We start from the raw sequence: 7,968 nt of genomic DNA on the forward strand, positions 1-7,968 counted from the left end.
ATCATATTCATATGCAGGCCAAGAGAAGACGGTCCCCTGCATTCCTTCGTGAGGCATGTTGGGGCCATATACTCATTAATTAAGAGTAATCATGTCGCCTGTATGCAGCCCATCAACATCACCATTTCATGTTATTCTCCTACTTTCCTCTTCCCTAGCTCATGACAACTGGTATCCTGAGTCATGTTTGAGGAAACAGACCAGAATGGTCCCCTGGGGGACCATGAGAGCATTGGTTTGAAGACCACGAAAACTATACAGGCACAGACACACCTACTTTATTCTTTCAATGCCAATTATGCTTCTTATATTCCATCTAGTTTTTGTTCAATTGATTTAAAACAGAGCAAAAGGAGTTAATATTTATACAATAGCATGTGACAGGATTGAATTGAGACAGTGGTTAATGGTCTAAGCACAAGAAATGTAGCATAATTAATAAAACCGACTCAAACACTAAACACGGCTTTGAAGCAAAAGCATCGACGAGAGCAAAAGGAGTTAATATTTGTACAATATCATGTGACCGGGTTGAATTGAGACAGTGGTTAATGGTCTAAGCACAAAAAATGTAGCATAATTAATAAAACCGATTCAAACAGTAAACACGACTTTGAAGCAAAAGTATCGACAACATTTAAACCCTAATGCTTGGTAAACAATTCGATTTTTTTGGCACAGTAAAAGCATATGAAAACAATCAAAGTACCCAATATTTCACCTGTTCATTAAAAATCAGAAAAGAAAGTACCAAAGTTAATATGCTCCTTCGCACTTGCATTTGATAACAACATAAAACTTTTCAAACTGAATGGTTTCATATTTACTAACATGGTCTAGACATTATCTTCCAAATTATAGAAAAAAAGTAATACCACATGAGCTGTATTCTACAAATTATCCTTATACATATGAATACTCAAAAGTCCCATGAATATATATGAAGGACTCTACTATCACTGCTTTAAAACCTTTAGTTGGGCCTCTAACATTGCACCAAGTATTCCTCAAGTAGCATACTAGAAAAGAAAGGGCTTTTGGGGTAGGGGGAGGTTCTGTCATAGGGGAAGGGAACAGCAAGAACACCAAAAATCCAACATGAAGAAGGATGCGAAAACAGCATCAAGAAGTCGCTTCACAAGATGAATTCTACCTATTATGTTTTTTTATTGGATCCCGTCCTGAGGTTGCAGGTAACATCTGCCAGAGGTTTTTGGACAAATAAACCGCACTAAAACCTCCAATAAAATGGACTCAGAACTGAAACAAGCTCTTGTCTGTAACAATGTGAACCCAGATTAAATTGGTAATAATCAGTTCAAAGTTCTATTTCCTTCCTAATCCAACAATTCCCTCCTTTTGCAATCCATTGACTCAAAAGCAATCAAAAACTTTTGAGTATCATCAACCATTCTTTGAACAATTTCCATCCAGATGCTAAAGTTTCCAGATTCTTATTATTAATTTATCAGTTTCATTCCACAACCTTGACATAAACACCAATATAAAAAAAAAGGGACAATTGTCTCGAGAGGAGGAGAGTACAAGATAGAGGAAATAGGAGGGAAAGACAATTAATAGTGGTCCTAATTGGCTGTTGATAAATAGACCTGCCACAATCTTGAAATGAGCATGAGAGGTGGGGGAGGGGAATTGATGGACAAGTCACATGAGTTGTCGCATAAGATGTCCACAACAGGTATCCAGTGTGCCAAACTCATTATCATAAGGTTCAATCTGATATAAATTAAACACATGGCGTTAATTTAAGATAAAGGTAGGATTGCCCAATATGCCTACCCAAGAACTGACACAAGCTTAGAAAATACCAATCCAGACCCAAACTGAAGAACCAAGTTGCGGTCAGTCCAATTCAGATCAGTTTGGGTCCCAGTACCTGCTTGCACCCATAGCTACGAGTACCCAATGCCAGTTCCTCCCTCCTATTCGTTTGAAAGGCTAGGGATTTGGCTTAAATAATAAAGCAAGGAACAGCCTTGGAGTATTCTAGATTCAAGCTTAATGACAATCTTGAAATGAGCAAGAGAGAGAGAGAGAGGGAGAGAGAGTGAGAGAAAGAGAGAGACAGTCTATTATGCCTTTTTCTATTTCATGTAAATAGCTTATTACAACACAGTAATCTTGACAGCATGCTGTGATAGTTTTTTCGAACAGGACTAAATTTACAATGTAACTACTCAAAAGATTAACAGGTAACTGCTCCTAAACTTTGCTCAGATGTATAGAGTTTCACATTTGTTAAAAAAAGGTGTTATGAAAAATCTCATAGCTTCTGTGTATGGTTATGAAGGATAAACAAAAGAATCATACCATCTATCTGAGAGGGCAGGACAAATCTGGGTTGACCAAGATCAGTGCTCCGAGTTTTATAATTTTTTCCAATAAGCCACAGGAATCAAATGTGAACGATAAGTTCCAATTACAAAGCTCTATGGTTGAAATGCTTCAATGCCATAGCATGTTCACGTGGACAAAGGCAATAACAATCTTCTCTCCCTATTCTGGGCCCTTGAACTTCTCAGATGTACGGGAAGAAAAATTGCAAGACATATTATGAGAAACAAAAGCCAGAAATGTCGGAAATAAAGTGCCTTGTAAGATGATATGACAAGCATGCTTAATGTTAAGGCCCAAAAGATTGCTACAGTGACATCAGCCCTGCATGAAATTAAGGGAAGATTTTACACTTAATGTCAGCAACACACAGTGATATCTAATACACTTAGCAGCTAACAGGAAACCAATAAGGTTGCAATCATAAGTTGTGATGACATATATAATTACAGAAAGTTCCTAAAAATTTTAAGTCCTCTGAATTCGCAGCAGAAACTTGAATGAAGGAGGCTGTAATAAATCAAAAAAATATTTACCCTGAAGAAGAATCTGGTTGCCTCTTACACAGCCAATGATTATCAGGGTTTGTTTCATTTTAATTTCGTTTGGACTGGAGTTGTATGGCTCAACAATTTTTTATCACAGCATGTAACTGGATCAACTTTTGCCTAGTATTTATCTAATGGCTTGCCCCAGAGCCCTGAAACATGGCAAAAAAAAAAAAAAAACTTCAGGGATCATCTAAATTGATGGGATGTGGTCATGGAAAGAAATAATAACTGTGGAAACTTGCGAGATAGAAGATAATAAAACATAAGGACTTCTGTCTTAATTACAAAAGAGTAAAGGAAATAACCAACATCTTGTAATGAAGACTATTCTTCCTTTCCAAGAAACAACACACGCAAGCATCACACAGGAACTCTGAGCCCAAGTAGTTTCAGCCATGCTTTCATTCTTTAAAGAATAGTGCAAAGTCTTGTTCATTTTGAACAACAGTTTGATAACAAAAAATAGACAAGCAGAAAGCATCATACCACGAAAATGTATTATAACTAATTTCATACAATTTTCCTCCCTATGATATCTTCTGTGTGATCTTTGAATCTTTACAGCATGGAGCACGACAATTTCAACTTTTGAAGAGAAGTCAAAAGAATGAAAAATAACAACTTTGGTATCAAGAACACGATTCACTAATTCCATGATTTAGTAACTAAATCAAATACCATTTTTATATAAAAGATTCAAGTCTATTTGGATAGAACACAACCTTCACTCTCCACAAAATCAAAAGAAAAACTAAAAGCTGCTTCAATAAAAGTTGAAGACTTCTCAATTGTCGATTACAACTACATATTGCAAAAGCTTAAAATACAATTATTTCAAAATGCTCGATCTCGATATATATAACCCTGAAAAAGGGTTTTGCACACTTGACATACAATGTCTACAGTCTACACCATTATCAAAGCCTGTTCAGGTCTGTACTTCTCGACGAAATTGTTTCAAAACTAAAACTTGTCTCTATATTCAACTAATACACTGTGTAAATAAATTTCCAAAATTCTCTGTTTCACAATAATAGCAATACTAACTAAGAAACTACAAAGACTACAGTTTCCAATCAGTATTCTCCTAATGAAAAATAATCATAATTTACAAATCCTAATTAATATTCTACTATAAAAACAAACTGGGGCATTAAAAATTAATCAAAAATATAAAAAGCTTAGACAATAATCATAAACATTTGAAAAAAAAAGGCATAAAGAGAGTAAATACCAGGACGAGATGGGGGTTTAGGAGAAAAGATGGTGAGAGAAGAACGCTTGTGTTGGGATCGGATCTGGCACTCCCCCCCTCTCTCTCTCTCAATTGCTCCACCAGTTTCGACCTTGTTATCATCTCTTTTCTTGTTCATCAAAGATTTTCGAGCTGCCAATTCAATTACTGTTTCTTGTTTCGCTTAGCAGATTTGTCAATCTTATAGTTCGAGTAAATTATAACTTAGTCACTATATTTTTAAGCAATAAATAAATTAGTTCCTCTAGTTCAAGCAACCCCATATTTATTTTTTATATTTTCATACCCATTTATAATTTAGCCTCTCACACACTGCATGTTTTGCTTGATTGTCCTTGGACTTGAGCTCTTTGGCTCCGTTCTAGGTTCTGAAATAGTCCACTTTTCATTGGAGTTGGGGTGAGTGGCTGAAGAGGAAAGTGTTTTTATCCTCTTATATTCTGTATCATATTCGGTGATTTATTTGTATTTGATGGACGAAGAGATGATTAAGGATGAAATTATCTCAAACTTCTCACAACAATACCTATCATCTCCTTTAACAAATTCTGACCATCTCATCGAAATATTTTGGACCTTAAAATTTAAATTTCAATAAATTTTCAGTAAAAAAAACAAAAACTCTAAAATTATATGAAATTTAATAACACCAATTTCAAATCTAAAATATTCATCAGTTTAAAAACTCAAAATTAAATCGAATCAAAAATAAAATTTTAAAATTTGAATTATGAATAACAATTTAATATGAATTCAATGAATATCGATCCGATCTGAATAGATGAATATTTTTTAAATTATTATCTTACTTGAAAGATAATGGATAAAATATGGATATTATCAAATTTTATCAAAAACTTAAATTGTCTGAAACTCAACCCAAAATATATATTTTTATTATATATATATATATATTTATAGAACATTTATATTCTTTTAATTCACTATGATACATACATATCTTAATATGAATATAAAACACGTATAATATTTATCATTTTATTATTTAATATATATATATATACATACTTTAAATATATATTAACCCGATGAATATTTTATAAATATCTAAATTTTTTACCTTTTAAATAATAAATAATACATGAATATCAAGAAATCTAACATACGGAAACTGATTATCATCTCTAATTTCAGCATGGTCAATGAACAAAATCACACCAAGTTCGGCTTCTTTTATGACTGGATTCCATTCTTCCGAAAAAATTATCTCTTGTCTCCCAACATTTAGGATTGAAATGCAATAAAAATGAAGTTTTGTACCTTTAATGCAAACACCTAAAATTAGAGAGATCAGAAGAAAAAAGAAAATCTAAGGGGACTAAACCGTACATTTCTGTGCCCTATCAACAATAAGAAAACGCACTGTGGATGAACATTCAATCCACAGTACACCATGTATGGGTGTACAATGTTTCTGCACATGAAAAAATCCGTTTTAGTTTTTCTTATAATTATAATTGTAATTGTAATTATAAGAATTACAATTACAGTTGGGACATATGGCGTTGATCGAAATTTGAAGCCCAGTTTGGAGCCAGCAATTGTTTATTCGAGGCAGTTAAAACTCCCGCGTGTCTATGCAGGTTCTTTAGAAAGAGGCCGCATTCTTTATTCTCTGCTTGCAAGGGAGAGGAGAATCAAGAGGAGAAAAAACAGAGAGAAATGACAACGAGATACAGGGATCTTGAGCGTTTGAAACCCATTCAAGATCCTGATAAAAATATTAAGAATATCATTACCAAAGGAAGAGGCTCTAATTCTTCCTCTGAATCTGCTTCTAAGACACTGTCTTGGAAAGAAATGGCATTGAATTTTCCCAGGCTACGTAAATGACAGTGTCTTAGAGTTTTGCCGAGTGCATAGAATTCTCAGCACTTGCATCTGTATTCTCGTTCTCGCAGTCCTCACCGGTTGTGTGGAAATTTTCTTCACTCTCTCGAGCGATACAAGACATTATAAATCAATAATATGGCGGGAAGGAATCTGTTTGTCTTCCATTCTGCTAATTCTGTAACTATCTGGAATATATATGGTTACTTTCTTGGTCTTCCCTCACGAATTTATCTCGTCTAGTCCCCTGCATTCTTGCTTGAGTGCCAGTCTTTGCAAATTAAGTCGTGAATTGTATTCCAAACTCAATGATTGCAGTGCTGGCGAGTCATGAAATATTTGCACGATTCAAGGTTTTCATGCTAAGTCAAATGTCATATCCATGGACTATCTCTGTGCATACATGTCATACTGTAAGCCTTCAACAACAATCAAGAACTGTAGATATTAACGCTTCACATTATCACATGGTTCCGCATATCCTTTGGAGGTTTCTTGATACAATTCATAAAATTTTTATTTCCTTGGTGAATAACAATAATTTGCTTTGCTTTTGCAGTGGCATCCTGCTTCCTGTAGCCATCACAGTCCGCATCACTTGGTGGTTTATTAGTCTTGTGGATGGGTTCTTCTCTCCGATCTATGCTCATTTTGGAGTCCATATATTTGGTTGGTGTGAACATTCCTTCACTCTATCACACAATTTGCTTGCTTCTATCTTTCTGTTCTCTTAGATACCTGCATTTTTGAACATTTATTTAATGTTGAAGGCACAATCTGGACATAGTGGATGCTCTTTCCATCCTTAATTACAGCTGATCTAATTATGATGCTGTAAGAATTATCGGGGTTTTATATAAAGGGGGCAACGCAATTTTCTCAAAACAATCAGTTGGAAGTAAAATGCCACCCCCGCTACTGGCAGTGGGATCATCTGTTTAGTCTAGCAACAGAATGGTCCAACTGCTAAAATACTCGGTGTCATTTCAGCCATGCAGAACCATAGCATCTGCTGAATAGATTTGAAGGATATTCAATTTGAGCTATTAGAATCAACTGTGCTCAGCAATAATTCTGTCATGGCTACTAGAGCATATTACGTTTACTTAAATGAGTGAAATTGTTATGTTTTTTGTGATTCTTGTAGAGAATATAAATAAAGAAAAACCAGTCCACTGGTTTTATCTGTGTCCAAGCTGGCTAGAAATTCTAGCTGTTGACATAGTACTATAGCAATTTAACATGGGCTGTGAAAGTAATTATTACTATATATGCCTTCTCTGTTCTGAAAAATACTTCTTTCTGACTACTTTGTAGGCCTTGGATTTGTGACCTACATCTCTTTCATCTTCCTGACTAGTGTGTTCATGCCCCCATGGTTGGGAGCTTCTGTCCTCGGCTTGGGAGAATGGTTTATCAGGACAATGCCTTTCGCTAGCTATATTTGATCTGCTTCTAAATGAATTACTCCAGCAATATCCCCAGGTTTGGATAATCAACTCCCTTTCTAATATTAGGTTTCTCAAACATGGAGTTTAAAGAGAAATCTGGATTTTAGTTCTGAGCTCCAATGCCTTCAAGGAAGTGGCAATCATAAAGCATCCACATCATGGGGAACATGCATTTGGATTCATCACATTAACATTAATTAATTAAGTTCATTATTTGTTTTGTTTTAATTTGTTTTTTTATGGGTTATTCTAAATATTATTCCCAGGTTTAAAAAGTTAACATAATTGATTTGAAATTTTTTTTTTAATTTTATCATTTGATATTTTATTAATTAGAAAATTAAAATTCACATTTTATTTTAATTTGTTTTATATGAGGTTATACTAGTCTGATGATTCTAATCACAAGTTTGGCGAATATATTTTATTGACTGAGAATTAAGTTTCATGATTTATTTTGTTTTGTTTTCTATGAAGTTATTTTAGTTTCATGACCCCAATTATA

The 7,968-nt window shown here is 34.3% G+C and overlaps 1 long non-coding RNA gene across 1 annotated transcript; it reads right to left on the minus strand.

Annotated features, from left to right (window-relative positions):
• Window positions 1-2,084: 2,084 nt before the first annotated feature.
• On the minus strand, window positions 2,085-4,545 carry LOC112328193 (uncharacterized). The gene is made up of 3 exons (XR_002982855.2): window positions 4,141-4,545; window positions 2,892-3,055; window positions 2,085-2,679 (listed from the first exon to the last, which is right to left on the minus strand). It is a non-coding gene; the product is annotated as an uncharacterized LOC112328193 (long non-coding RNA).
• Window positions 4,546-7,968: the final 3,423 nt, after the last annotated feature.

Source organism: Populus trichocarpa, chromosome 7, assembly GCF_000002775.5.
Source record: "Populus trichocarpa isolate Nisqually-1 chromosome 7, P.trichocarpa_v4.1, whole genome shotgun sequence".
NCBI lineage: Eukaryota > Viridiplantae > Streptophyta > Magnoliopsida > Malpighiales > Salicaceae > Populus > Populus trichocarpa.